Below are 14,743 nucleotides of genomic sequence, written 5' to 3'. Positions count from 1 at the left end.
AAGGTACTTCCAATGGATGCAAGAATAAGCTTGAATGGAAGATTTATGGAGATGGGAGAGTGGAGAGGAGAGGTAAAACATGTGAGGAGAGAATGAGGGAGAGGGAGGCGTGTGAAAATAGTGGCTAGGGTTAGGATTTATTCAATTTTATGTACTAGGTTTAATTCACACCCAAGTAATAATTAAATTGTGGGAGGAATAAATTAAATAAAAATCCCACAATTAGATCACAAAGTAGGCGTGTATTTTGAGGGCATTAATTCCAAAATTTGCTGATTTAATTACAAGGAAATATAGCAATATTTACTTGGAGAGAATATATTCATAATTTAGGAAATAAAAATAAGGAATACAAGGGAACAATTAAATTAAATCTCCAAGTAGGAAATAATAGGAGGGGGGCCGAAAATTTAAGGAGAAATTGTACAAGGAAAATTATTTAAATCCCCAATTAAACAAAATAGGATTTAAATTAAGTAATTTCTTTATAGGAAAAAGGCTCCCATAAAATAGGCAACAATTAATTAAATTCCCACAAGGAAAAATAATGCAAAGGGGCATGTGATATGGAGGAAAAATAGAAGGAAAATATTCACATCCCCAATTAATTAGACATGGGAATTTATTTGAATAAAAGGGGGTTCCACAAAATAGGAACAAATAAAATATCCTCCATATTTTATTGGAGGGGCCGAAAATTATTAGGCTAAAATAGCCAAGGAAATGTTCCAACTCTCTATTTATTTTGGGTGAAGAAATAATATGTGGCATGATTTAATTGGATTTAATTTAAAAGAAGAGAGTCAATAAAGCACCAATTAAATCAAATGAAAAATAATCCAATCTCCTATTGGAGATTTTCGAAACTCCCAAGGATAAAAGGATGGAGTTCGAATTTCATGTAGTGTAATTTAAGGTACATTGGTTTGGATTTAATTTGGAATAATGTCCCAAAACAATTAATTAAATCCACAAAAAGAAGTACTATTTCAATAATTTGGGAGGGCCGAATTTTTCAATGAATTGACTTGAGAAAGAATAAATGCATGATCCTATTAATTATTTCCCCACATTGGAATAACATAAATCTCAAGCTCGTCATTCCATAATAACCACGTCAATTTTTTCACACAAAGCACTTAATCACATAGAATCAAACGTTTCAGAATTCCCCAAAATTCCAATTACATGAAAAGAAGTCACAAAAGTTTGGGATGTTACAAAATCAAAAGGAGATCAGGGCCTTCTTGGTCATGCGGGCTTTTACAGGCGGTTTATCAAAAATTTTGCAAAGATAGCCCAGCCCTTGACGAGGCTAGAATAACGTGGAGTTCAAGTTTTCCGATGCCTGCAAGGCCGCTTTCCAGCTATTGAAGGACATACTGATCAGTTCTCCGATCATTCGCGCCCCCGACTGGAGTCACCCTTTCGAGGTGATGTGCGATTCAAGCGATTATGCAGTAGGGGCGGTCCTAGGTCAAAAGATCGATGGGAAAAGCTATGTTATCTTCTACGCTTCAAAGACTCTCAATCAAGCGCAGAAGAATTACGATACGACAAAGAAGGGGATGCTGTCAGTAGTCTATGCCTTTGAGAAGTTCAAACCCTACCTGCTGGGTGCAAAGGTGATTGTCTACACAGACCATGTGACTATCAAGTATATCCTGGCTAAGAAAGAGTCAAAACCGCGCCTGATCAGATGGGTACTTCTTCTACAAGAGTTTGACTGGGAGGCGGTTGACAAGAAGGGGACGGTTTTGACTCTTGTAGTAGGAGTACCTTATCTGACTCTTGTAGTAGGCGATTGATAAGCGATTATATTCTTGCATGATTCAGCTCAGGTGATCAGCCACTCTATTCAGCTCAGGTGATCAGGTGGCTGATCACCTGAGCTGAATCATGCAAGAAGACAATGGGGAAGCCATCTCTGACGCCTTCCCTGAAGAGCACTTGTACCTGATCAAGTCAACGTCCAGTCTGTAGTCTATTAACCAAGTTGAGAGGTTAAATCAAGCTGAGCAAGGGAGAGAGATCCACAGGCGGAAGGAGCCATGGTTTGCTGACATGGCCAACTATCTGGTGACAGGCGAGCTGCCCAGGAATGATGAAGTCACAAGAGCGCAAATGCAAAAACTCAAAAGCGACTCCCGCTATTTCTACTGGAACGATCCTTATTTGTGGAAGATGGGAGCTGATCAAGTCATCCGACGCTGCATACCAGAGTGGGAACAAGAGGACGTATTGGTCCACTGCCACACGCTAGCTTGTGGCGGTAATTTCGGTCCGAAAAAGACAGCAAGGAAGGTGCTTGATAGCGGGTTCTATTGGCCCTCCCTTCATAAAGACGCCTATGAGTTTTGCAAGAGATGCCCCCGAGGCCAGCTGACTGGAGGGATTTCTGCTAGAGATGAGATGCCACAGATCCCCGTAGTAGTGTGTGAAATCTTCGATATGTGGGGTATGGATTTCATGGGACCCTTCCCATCGTCGGAAGGGAATCTTTATATTCTAGTGGCAGTGGACTACGTGTCCAAGTGGATAGAGGCTAAGACGACAAGGACGTGTGACTCCAAGGAGGTGGCAATATTTTTAAAATCAAATATCTTTACCCGGTACGGGGTGCCACGAGCCATCATCTCTAATCAAGGAACTCGCTTCGTCAACCGGACCATTGAAGCTTTAATGAGAAGATACGGCGTCCACCACCGACTGTCCACGCCTTACCACCCCCAATCAAATGGCCAAGCTGAGGTGGCTAACCGGGAGATCAATGCGATTTTGGAGAAGACGTTGAACCCCACAAGGAAGGATTGGAGCCGTCGATTGGAGAACGCGCTCTAGGCATACAGGACCACCTTCAAGACGCCGATCGGAATGTCCCCTTACCATCTGGTATTCGGGAAAATATGCCATTAAACTGTGGGAATCGAGCATCAAGCCTTCTGGGCCATCAAAGAGATGAATCTGAATGCTGAGGCCTATGCTGAAGGAAGGAAATTGCAGCTGCAAGAGCTTGAAGAGCACCGCCTTGACGCGTAAGACTTTGCCATGTGGTACAAAAAAAGCACAAAAATGTGGCATGACAAGAACCTCCGAAAGAAGGAGCTCAAGGTGGAATAGAAGGTACTACTTTTCCAATCAAGACTCAAGTTGATGCGTGGAAAGTTAAGGTCAAGGTGGATAGGCCCCTATACCATCATCGCCATACGAGCAAATGGAGCAATCGAACTCCAAGGAAGCGACCCTGATTCGTCTTCTTTTTTGGTGAATGGGCATAGAGTGAAGCCTTACAGAGATGGAACTGAGGTGTGCGTGGTGGACGACATTCCACTGCTCATGCCTAACTCTCTCCAGTGAAAGCAGGTATAAGGAGTGACTGAGTATTCTTGGGTAGTCTGCTTGATCAAGCAACTGATTTCTAAACCTACAAACTGATCAAGACGTCCTAAGGGCACTCAGCCAATTCCTTGGTAGTTTAGTGTAAATACTTTTTCTCATTGTTAATTTTAAACGCATATAAAATTGAAAATTTAAAAAAAGGAAGAAACTGAAAAAGTGGTTATTATTTGAGTATTCATCTGGAATTACTTGTCCACTTGACCAGTTGGAATCTAGATTTAATTGGTGGGTTAATATGGTAGGCTTGACCAAGGCAGGAAAATAACAAGGCGTGCTCATTCATTGAAAGGTCGCTGAAAGACGGAACGTCGGAGAAGGCCAACTGTTATGTTGAAAAGTCGTAGTTGAAGAAGTAGCGTATTAGGGAAGCCAAGCCAACTGTTGTTCTGAAAAAAGCACGCCGGGACTTGAAGCGTCGCACGGACACCAACAGTAGGGGTGCGCATTCGGGTTTCGGTTCGGTTTTTTGTCAAAACCGAACCAAAACCGAAAAGCCGAATTTAGTTCAAAATCCAAACCGAACCGAACCCAAAAAACCGAAAAACCGAAAACCGAACTTAAAAAACCGAAAAACCTGAACAAAACTGAAAAAACCGAAAAATCCGAACAAATAAATATAATATTAATATATATATATATATATATATATGTGTGTAATTTATTTTATTTTATATATACTAATAGAATATTTATATATAATATAAAATTAATAATACATATAATATATATAATATAGTAGAATTTATTAAAAGAATATACTATATATTATATATAATATAATATATTAAATTAATAGAATATATATATAATTCGGTTATTCGGTTTTTTCTTCGCCCGAACCGAACCGAACCGAAAAACCGAAATAACCGAACCGAATTTCAAAATTTCGGTTTGGTTCGGTTCGGATATTCGGTTTCTGGTTTTTTTGCTCACCCCTAACCAGCAGTCTACATTTCAGATTAAAAGGGAGTTTTTTGAACCGTCCTTCACTTTTTCTTCCAACCGCCAACAGTACTTCTTTGTTTGCTCTCTCGTTTCTCTCTCAAATTTGCAGAACCCTAACCCAAGTTGCCACCATTTTCACAGAAAAAAACCCCACAGATATCAAAGAATGAAGATCACCGAAATCAGCGAGGAAACCACATAATCCAGGGACGTCTCCAGGAGTAGCGGCCGAGGACCCTTCGTACCAGCCGCAGCGGCGACATCTGAAAACCCTAGCGCCGCCGCTCCACTCCCTACAGTGGACCCGGCTTTCATGAGGCAACTAGAGAGCCTCCTTGGCAGCGTACCCGCCGGGATGGATACCGCGGCGGTTTACGCCACCCTCAAAGCACAACTGGGAATTCCCAGGTCTGGGAATCCCGTTCCGCCTCCCGTACCCCAAAATCCCCCACTTTCTCCTCCCAGAACACAAGCTCCGCCTCACTCTCCTAAATTTCCCCCCATCATTCCGCTGGTACAGTACAGTGGAGATGATTAGACGATGCAGAGCAGGGGGAGGCTATTGAGCAGCCTATCGCTTGTCACGATGAGGTTGTATCTACCCCACGGCTGGAGAAAGCGAAGTTAGAGCCGCTTGTCGGAGATACTGGTAGGTCTAGACCTAAGCCAGAAGAGGGCACCGCTGCCCTCAACATTCCGTCACCAGCGAGTGGCGGGGGTTCTAACTCTGCCTCTTTCCAAAGGCCACAACAGATAGAGGTGGTGGAGATTGACGACAATGATTTGGAGGACTTTCCGCCTCTTCCCAGCGATAGTTTACTTCAGCAAAGGGAGGTTGACTGGAATTTTCTACAAAATGTTGAGGATGAACCAGTACCCGAGAAGGAGGCGGAGCCGCTACATCGCCGGACGCGCCGTATGAGGCGGCTTATAGATGAAGTAGAAGCCATGAAGGCAACTCAGCCAAGGAGGGAGGAGGAGCCGCTAGACCAGAGGCCCCGCGTCGTGCGGAGCCTAATTGATGAAGAAGAGGCTGTTGAGGATAGCCACGTAAGGAAAGAAAGGAAGAGGAAGGGGAAGGATCTTGCTCACCCTCCTCTTAAGAAAACACGCTCTGCTAGCTAGGGAATTGTGATCAGGGACGCCGACCTGCCAGCCTCCCCACTGCCGCAGGAAGAAGATGAAGGCAGTGAGACTGAGGGACGTGAGCTGCGCTAGACCCGGACGTCCAGGAGACGACAAGGGAGGCCTGCGTCAGCCCCTGCTGCTGATTACTCTAAACAATCTGTGGTCTTGACCGCAGACCTCCTCAGGCAGATACTCTAGTTTGATAATCCCAAATGGCAGGAGGAGGTCAACCAGCGGGTGACTAAGCAAAAGCGGCTAAAGTCAGGGAAGAAGCTCCATCAACCGGCCCTAGAGAAGATACAGGTCGAGGAGAGGTTCGTGGAGTACATAACCGGGATTGGGTTCGAGTGGCTCCTGGAGGTAGATGAGACCCCTGTTCCTGAGGTCTTAACCAAGGAATTCTTCACTTCTTTCTGGTTCACCAGCGACACAGACCTAAAGGCCAGGAGTGTCACGTTCAGGGTGTTTGGCCGTGGCCAACGAATGAGTTTAAATGAGTTCTCCATCCGCATGGGACTCTATACAAATGCCCAAGTGGCCAATGGAGAGTGGTTTGGGCGACACATCGGCCTCCCAAACAAGAAGCCCGACTTTAATCAGCAAGCTATCTGGAAGGCCATTAGCCATGAACAAGCCCCAGCTTTCAAAGCCTCTGAGTCCATGTGAAATCATATTGCTGACCCAGCCCTTCGCCTCGCCCAGGTCTACCTCGGCTGCAACCTTCTGGGTCAGGCCAACACCATGGCGATAATCACTCTGGCGGAGCTCTACTTCATGTGGTGCATGAAGGAACAAAGAAAAGTCCACCTGGGCTTTTGGCTGGCCTACTCCATCAACCAGATTGCTACCCGCCCAGCTCGCCATTTGAATGTGTGCCATCTCCTTGGTGCTTACTTGAGAAGAAATTGGACACTGGAAAACCAGGAGAGTGTGGAACGCCCCTCCATTGCCCTAGACCTGAATTGTTTGACCTGGACTTCTTTTTCAGAATACAGGTACTGGAGAAGGCGCGAGAAGGGAAGTTTCGCTTCTATACTACTGGCCAACGGGAGCAATCGAAGAGCCAGTTAGAGGAGAGGCGAAGGCCGGCTGAACGCCCATCCAGCCTTAGCAAGCAGCAGAGGCCCAGGCTGGCATTGGTGCCCACCCAGAGGACAGAGCACGAAGAGGAGGCTGCTCAGAGCGACAATGGATGGAAGCTTCGAATGGAGCAAATGATGAGCAGCTCGTGGAAAACTCGCACCCCAACCTGGTCCTGATGACTAGGGTTGGGACTGTGATGGAAAGGATGCTGGAAGACGTTCGCGATCCAGCTAGTGCCCTGGCAACATAACCAAACATCAGGCACCCACTACCTCCCTCTACAAGCTCTCCCCAAGGAAGGCGTACCTCCACCCTACCCAAGCATCCCTCTTCTCAACCCGGTCAACAATCCAGGGAGAACTAGTATATCATCCTTACCCAGCTCGTTCCAATTCAAACAATTTCTGTTTTTGATTTTGCTTTTGGTTTGTATATGTATATATTTTTATCCGTTTCACACTTAGTCCAGTGCCTGGGCTAAGTGTGAGAAGTTTATGGATCTTCTCTGCTCTTTTAACTGCCTAAGTGTTTTGTTCATAATTTTTGTTTCAGTGTGTCTTTGATTTTTGGCACTATCCCTCACTTAGCCCAGTGTCTGGTCTAAGTGTGAGAAGTTTTCCTTGATTTGTTATCTCTGTGCCTTTGCCTAACCTTTTTTCCACTGCATCAAGTCACTCGAGGGCGAGCTAATATGCAGTGGGAGGGGGGAGGGTTGGCCTAATTGAAATCATTCATGTCAACTTATAAAAAAATTCAAACAAACAGATAGAAATAATTAGGGCAGTAGCATGGAATTGGATGAATGAAAGATATGAATGCCTGGGGAAGAGTAAGAAAAAGGATACAGTATGTTTACATGTGAAACTTGATTGCCTAACTTGATCAGTTTGAATGACGTAAGTATGATGGAAATGCTCAATTTTAAAACCTTCTGTGAAGCCTCTCTAAAATACGAGTTATAAGCCAAAGTAGAACACTTTCTACTATTTTTACAAAGAAAAAAAATGAGAGGCTGACTTTTAATATTTAGATGAAAATTGCACAAGTAGTAAGGACTAAAGGCATTAGGTCTTAACCAATTGAGCCATTTCTTCCTTCGTTTCACGAACCCGCCTAGTCAAACAAGGTACCCCTTAGTAAACCAAATTGAGTTGTATACACTTTTACCCATCTTTTGAAGCCTTAGAACCAAATTTTACATTTTTACACACACATGAGAAAAAGGGGTCAAGAGATGAATTATTTCAAAAGAAAAGGGGATAGCAATAGAAAAGCCGAAATAAAAGGGTAGCCGGGTTGAGCAAGTTAGTCAGTCAGGTTGATCAGTTCAGTCGAAAAAAAGGGCAGGAAAAAGTTTGTAACCTGACCCAGTAAGTCGAGAGTTAGGAAATAAGCCAAAAGTTAAAGGCTAAAGGTCGCAGCTTGATCAAGTGAGACATCAAGTGGCAAAACAATAACCCAGCCTGATCCAGAAGAGTGTTCCGGTCTTGGTTCCTTGACTCATGTGCTTTTCATTTTTCTTTTTCTAGTTTATATTTTTGGATTTTTAACTTAGAACCCCTAGGACCCTACCCTAACACGTTACTCCCCTAAGCCCCATTACAACCGAAACAAAGACCTTAAGGAACTATCTTGTGCAGTCCGATTCGAGATATTAAATGTGTAGCAATTACTGAGTGAATAGTCCTAACATCCCTGGTGAGAAATGAGTGGCTGAGTGAATCCAACAGTTGGTTTAAATTGAGCTATCTTGACAAACTGACACCTTGATCAAGTGAACGCGAAAGAGAGGAAACATAAGCTGCTGGCAAATGGATTGACCTCGACTTCGGGTATGATTGTTGGAAGTTTATTCAGTTTTATGCATCTATGTGAATATATGTCTTTGTTTTTTTTTCCTTTTTTAAAAGGAGGATCGACGGTGGTTCCCCACCTACCCCCTCCCCCCCGAAGTGACTCGGACCCCCGGCCTAACGGTCGGAGGTGAAGCGTCTTACCACCGAGCTGCGCTTCGTTGTCCCCTTGGGAGCAAACGAGTCAACTTTCCGACCCCAGAACTGGTACACGGCATAGTCAACTGTCACCCCCAAGGTTGGGTACCAACGAGTCAACCTGCCGACCCCAGAACTGGTAAACGGCTTATCGACTGTCACCCCAAGGGAAATTAATCCCAAGATGCGCCTCCCAGGGGTCGAACACGTGACCTCTAGAATGGCGCGGTATCCTTGCCTCCCTCCTCAACCACTTGAGCTAGGGGGCTTGGATATATGTCTTTGTTTTGAGCCTTAAGTTTTTCTTCGTTTTCTTTCACTTTGTTGAAACGAGTAAACCATGCCTGAAATTTACCTTATCTTTTTATTTTCTTTTTCTTTATACTTGAGGATAAGTATGTTTTAAGTGTGAGCAGTTTGATAAGGCCTATTTCATGCATCGGTTTAGGGGTAAAATGAAGGCAATTTGATCAGTTTATCGGGCAAAGCGAGTGTTAATTGTGCAGGAGGCGAAAAAGGGCAACACTGGGTGGGTTGATCAAGGTGGCGATCAAGCAGTTAGCCGGGGGGACCACTGCATTCTAGAAGGAGGACACGAGAGGCTGATGCACTGGAAAGCGATCCTCAATTAGTTATCAAGAACTACAGTTGTGAAACAAAAAAAGGACACGTATCGATGGATAAAACACGCAAGGACGAAGCCGAATCCTCATTCGGTTATTGAAGAACCACTGCATTATAGAAGGAGGGCATGTATCAATTGATGAGGTGCGCAATCCCAGCAAGGACGAATATTCACTGCCGAAGTCGTTATCCTAGCTGGAGGTTGTTGTGACGAGCCTATAAATAGAAGACGAAGCACCATAATGAGAATCTTCGGTCGGTCCCTTAGTTTAGTTCTCGCATAGTTCCAAGTTCTTCCACGTTCCAAAATAGCCTAGGTTAGAGTTAGAGAGTAGAAATGGTTAGTTAGAAGGAGAGCGACCGAAGGGAGTGCGGTAGAGAAACTCAGATCTGTTCAGCGCCGTCTCAAGTTTCCGACCGAGAGCGTCTCGGCTTTATTCACTTTCTTACTTTCTAGTTTTAGTTGTTAAAGTTTAATTCCATGTTGTTGCGTAGTTAAAGAATAGTTCTTGTTTTGTATTTCGCATGTTCACAGTACTGTTTTGAGTTCTGAGTATAAAAATCAAAGTTGTTTGTTTTTGGAATTCTTGTTACTGTTCCAGCTTAGTTTCGTTTTGAAATCCCAGATCGAGTGCTTGAATCTGCATTATGATGAATGACGAAGTGGTTTGTAGTTTAGTAGCATGTTTAGGTAGTTAAGTCTTTATTTCAATATGTCGTTTACTTGGTCCGTTATTTGTTGTCCGCATGATGAGCCCCTTGATCAAGTAGTTAGTTTATATCCTGCCCAGCGTAATCCAGTAGTTTAAAACTCCCAACTTAAAGCGTGGCAGCAGCCGACCCCTGTTCACTATTCACACACTCAACGCACCAGTTTCTCTGTGGGATCGACCCCGTACTTGCCATTTTACTGTTAAAGTAGTGCATGTTAGGGAGTTATAAATGTTTTCGTGAAAGAGAAAGCGCCTTGATCAAGTCACAACGACTATTGCAAATTGATCCACCGGTTCAGTTATCTTTCCATGTAACTTGATCCACGCGAAATCTCTGCTTTCACCAAATGGCGCCGTTGCCGGGGATACATGGTGTTATTACATGGATTTGTGTAGTGCATAGGTGTAAATAGTTTTGTTTCTTTCTTTTCTAATTTGAAATATCAGCCTTCTCAGATTCAGACTGGGCATCTGATTTGGATGACAGAAGGTCCACCACAGGCATTTGTGCATATCATGTAAGAAATCTTGTTTCTTGGTGTGTTAAGAAACAAACCGTGGTGGCTAGGTCTAGTACAAAGACAGAGTATAGAAGTCTAGCTCAAGCTGCGGCAGAAGTATCATGGTTGTCATCTCTACTTGGTGAATTGAAAATTAAAAGGGAAGGGAGTCTAGTGATTTGGGTGGATAACCTCAGTGCAATAGCCTTGGCCTCAAATCCCGTGCTCCATGCAAGAACTAAACACATTGAGTTGGATATACACTTTGTTCGTGACAAAGTGCTTGGAAAAGAGCTTGAGTTAAGACATGTGCCAACTGCAGATCAGATTGCAGACATCTTCACCAAACCATTGAGTCATCAACCATTCGTGAAGCTAAGAGAGAGATTAGGTGTTGTGTCCTTAGCCTCGTTCAGGTTGAGGGGGTGTGTTGGAAGTGATAACAAAGTTGGTCAAGCCGCTGCATGCCAAGTTGATCAAGCTGTTGGTCAAGTCGCTGCATGCCGAGTTGATCAAGCTGCCGTTGCATGCCAAGTTGATGGTCAAGCCGCTGCATGCCAAGTTGATCAAGCTGTTGGTCAAGCCGCTGCATGCCGAGTTGATCAAGCTACCGATGCATGCCAAATTGATCAAGCCGTTGTATGCCAAGTTGATCAAGCCGTTGCATACAATGCTGAGATTGCTAACCATGGTGATCAGTGTATGGCAACAAAGCAAGATGCACGTGATAAACAAGTCATCAACTCCACACGAGTCAAGGTGATAGATAAGCCAAAAGAGAGGACAAAGGCTGGTACACCAAAAGAACCAATCAGAGAACTCACACGAGCTACAGTTGTGATTGAGTCAAGTATGCCGGCTAAGGTGGAGGACCACCGTTGTACTTGGCGTGACGTGGTGTTGCGTGATTTAAAGAGGAAACATGTTTTGCAGAGTTAGTTTGATTAAGAATGTAAAGCATGATTAACATCGTGCTAATTAGATTAGAGCAAGATTCTAGATAGTTCCAATGAGAAGTATATGTAGTTGAATCTTGTTGTATTGATCACAATGAAAAATACATTTTGAGTTCAAATGGAATATTAGATACAATGTTTGTTTCATTCTTCTTCTTCATGTGTTTGGTCGCGAGTTCAAATGGAATATTAGATACAATGTCTGCTTCATTCTTCTTCTTCATGTGTTTGGTCGCATGTTTTCATTGATGAGTGTAGTTGCGGCGACTCACCATTACTTAAACTAAGTGCCTTATATTTGGACTGGAAAAGATAATCAATTTTCATTTTTTACCATCTCCTTTTCCCTTATCTGGTAGTTTTGCGGGGGACCAATTGTTCAATGACAACTCTTTCTAGTTTTATACTCCCTCCGTCCCAAGATAAGTGAAGCACTTCTTTTGGGCACGAGATTTATGAGAAAAGTAGAGAAGTAAAGTGAGAATAAAGTAAGTGGATAATAAAGAGAGATGATTTTTTGCTAAAAAATGAAATAGTCCACTTATAGTGGGACATCCCAAAAAGAAAAAGAAATATGACTCGCTTATCTTGAGACGGAGGGAGTAGTAGTTATTTATAATTAAGAGTGAACTACATAAATAGTACCTGATTTTATTCTATATCGTTTATGGTACTCCGTGACAAAAATAACCCTAAGTACCACCAAACATGTGATTTTTTTTGTTATGGAGGATGTTTTTGAAAATTTCAATTAAATAGTACCAAACATGTAAAAAAAATTTCTTCCTTTCTTATTTTTTTTCTTCTTTAGTTTCTTCTTCATTTTCTTCTTTCTTTTTCGTATTTTATCTTCCTTTCTTCTTTCTTTTTTCTCCTTAATTTATGTTTCCTCTTTTTTTTTCTCTTCTTTTTGTTCATGTTTTATACATACATCTAATTGAATTCATAATATTAGTGGAATGTGGGGTTCATATTATTAGTAAGAAAGAAGGGAAAAAAGTAAGAGATAAGTTGTTGAAAACTTTCCTTTTTTAAATGTGCTATATTTTTCGTGGACAACCAAAAATGGCAAATGTGTTCTATTTTACGCGGATGGAGGGAGTATGATTCATAATTTAAATAATTATACTATAATTATTTATTATTACTAGTTTTTAGTATTATAACAATAATATTATTATAATAATTAAATATAATTATAACTATATTTATAATTATGTATATTTCAATGATTCCAAAAAATATATTAATTATTAATATTAAAATATTAATATTAATATTAATATTAATATTAATAGTGAGGAGAATGAGGAGAATGAGAAAAGATATTATAATATCACTTTTGGTACTAGCTATGTGTATACCCAAAATATCATCTATGACACAAATGAGAAAATGTATTTGTTTATAGGGCATTTTGGGGTGAAAATCGCATCAGGTACCAAAATGTGATTTATAGGTACCGAAAATGATATAAATAAAGATTATGTATCATTTTTGTGCGAAAGTGAAAGATCACGTACCATTTATGTAGTTCACTCTATATTTAAATATCTTTCTTTGTTGCGACAAAATGTAAAAGCTGTCATCGGTAGTTTTGGTCTATGAAATACTCCACGACATACCTGACTATCCATACTTGGCGTTAGGAAAATCAGGTACACAGAATAGAAACTTGCCAAGTGTAATAAACCGAAGGAAATCACACACAAATTGGAAACTGAAAATTGTAGAATCAGAACACAAAATCGTAAATTAAAACTGAGTTCAAGAAAAAAAAAATAAGACGAAATGTGTTCTGGTAGTGCTTTTAGTTTATAAGTGAGCCGCCTCTAAAGATAAACAACTACGTTTGTAGCATCATTGCTGATAAATGAGCTCTAATGAATAGAAAGATGGCGACAATGGAGCTTCAATGTATGAAAAATGCAAGAGTGCTTGTGCTTTGTGAATGCAGCGACTGATATAGTGAAATACACGGAGTGACTGCCTTATTTATAGAAGTATGCTGGAGTTAGACCATTTGGTCTACAAAAAAAGTTGAAATATGTCACATAGATTTGTCTGATATGAATAATGACCCATCGTAAAAACTTAGCTCTGGTCTTAAAATTTGTGATTTTAAAGATTAATAGTATATCAATGTTTATTAGAGTTATTAAATTTCCTTTAAAATTTATACTCTCTCCGTCCATAATTAAATTACTCGTTTTGCTATTTTGGGTGTCCATAATTAAATGACCCATTTACTTTTTTCATTTCATTTATAATTAGTGGATCCCACATTCCATAACTAATTACTCTTACATTTTATTGTAAAACTATATATAAAAGTGAGTCTCACATTGCATTACTTTTTCTCATAGACTTTTCCTTTCATGAAGTCAAATAATTACTTAAAAATCGTGTTGATTCATCAGTGAATCTTTTAGTTGTGGACGGAGGAAGTAACATTTTAAGATCGGTATGCCTTCACTTAAAAGATTCTCTTCATTACTATATCTCTTATTGCAAATCTCCTAATACACTATTTAGAAGTTTTAGGATTTTTTTTTAATTCAAAGACCTAAATATAAATAAGAGTAAACTGTAAATTTGATTCTAAAGAATGCATATTTGCAGTATTAATGAAAATATATTAAACCAGAGTTATGTATTAAGGTTTTAATTCATTTTAATTATTTTTTCATCTTTTGTGACTATTTCTTTTTCGTTATACCCCCATTCAATCTCAAAGGGAAAATTTGACCATTTATATTTATTCTTATTTCTCTCTCTTCTCTTATTGCTCTCTTATCCTCTCATTTCTTTCTCTTATTATGGTTTCCAAAATATTTTTATACATATTATATATGGTTCAAATTTTTATATAAAGTTAGATGATACAAATATGTATCTATCTAGTTCAAATTTGATAAAATAAAACTAAAATTTCTTATGGAATACTACGTTATTACATATTTAAAATTAATACTCCATCCGTCCACCAATAAGTGTCTCATTTTGTTATTTTCGTCCGTTCACCAATACAAGTCTCATTTACCATTTACCATTTTTGGTAATAGACCCACATTCCACTAACTTTATCCCATTCACATTTCATTATAAAACTAATATATAAAATTAGGACCTACCTTCCACTAACCATACCTACTTTATCCTTTCTTTTACTTTACTCTCTCATCTACTTTATTTTAATTTATTTAACTCACTAAACACAACTTTCTTAAATCACATGCCGAAAAGAAATGCCTCAAGTAACGTAGGACGGATGGAGTATATATAAGTGAGACTCACATTCCACTAACTTATTCAATCGACTTTTCTTTACATTTCTTAAAACTCGTGCCCAAACTAAATAGGACTCCTATTGTGGGACGAATGGAGTAATAGATAAAATGTCA

The sequence above is a fragment of the Salvia splendens genome, chromosome 7, assembly GCF_004379255.2.
Source record: "Salvia splendens isolate huo1 chromosome 7, SspV2, whole genome shotgun sequence".
Classification (NCBI taxonomy): domain Eukaryota; kingdom Viridiplantae; phylum Streptophyta; class Magnoliopsida; order Lamiales; family Lamiaceae; genus Salvia; species Salvia splendens.
Note: the sequence above shows the minus strand (reverse complement) of the source record.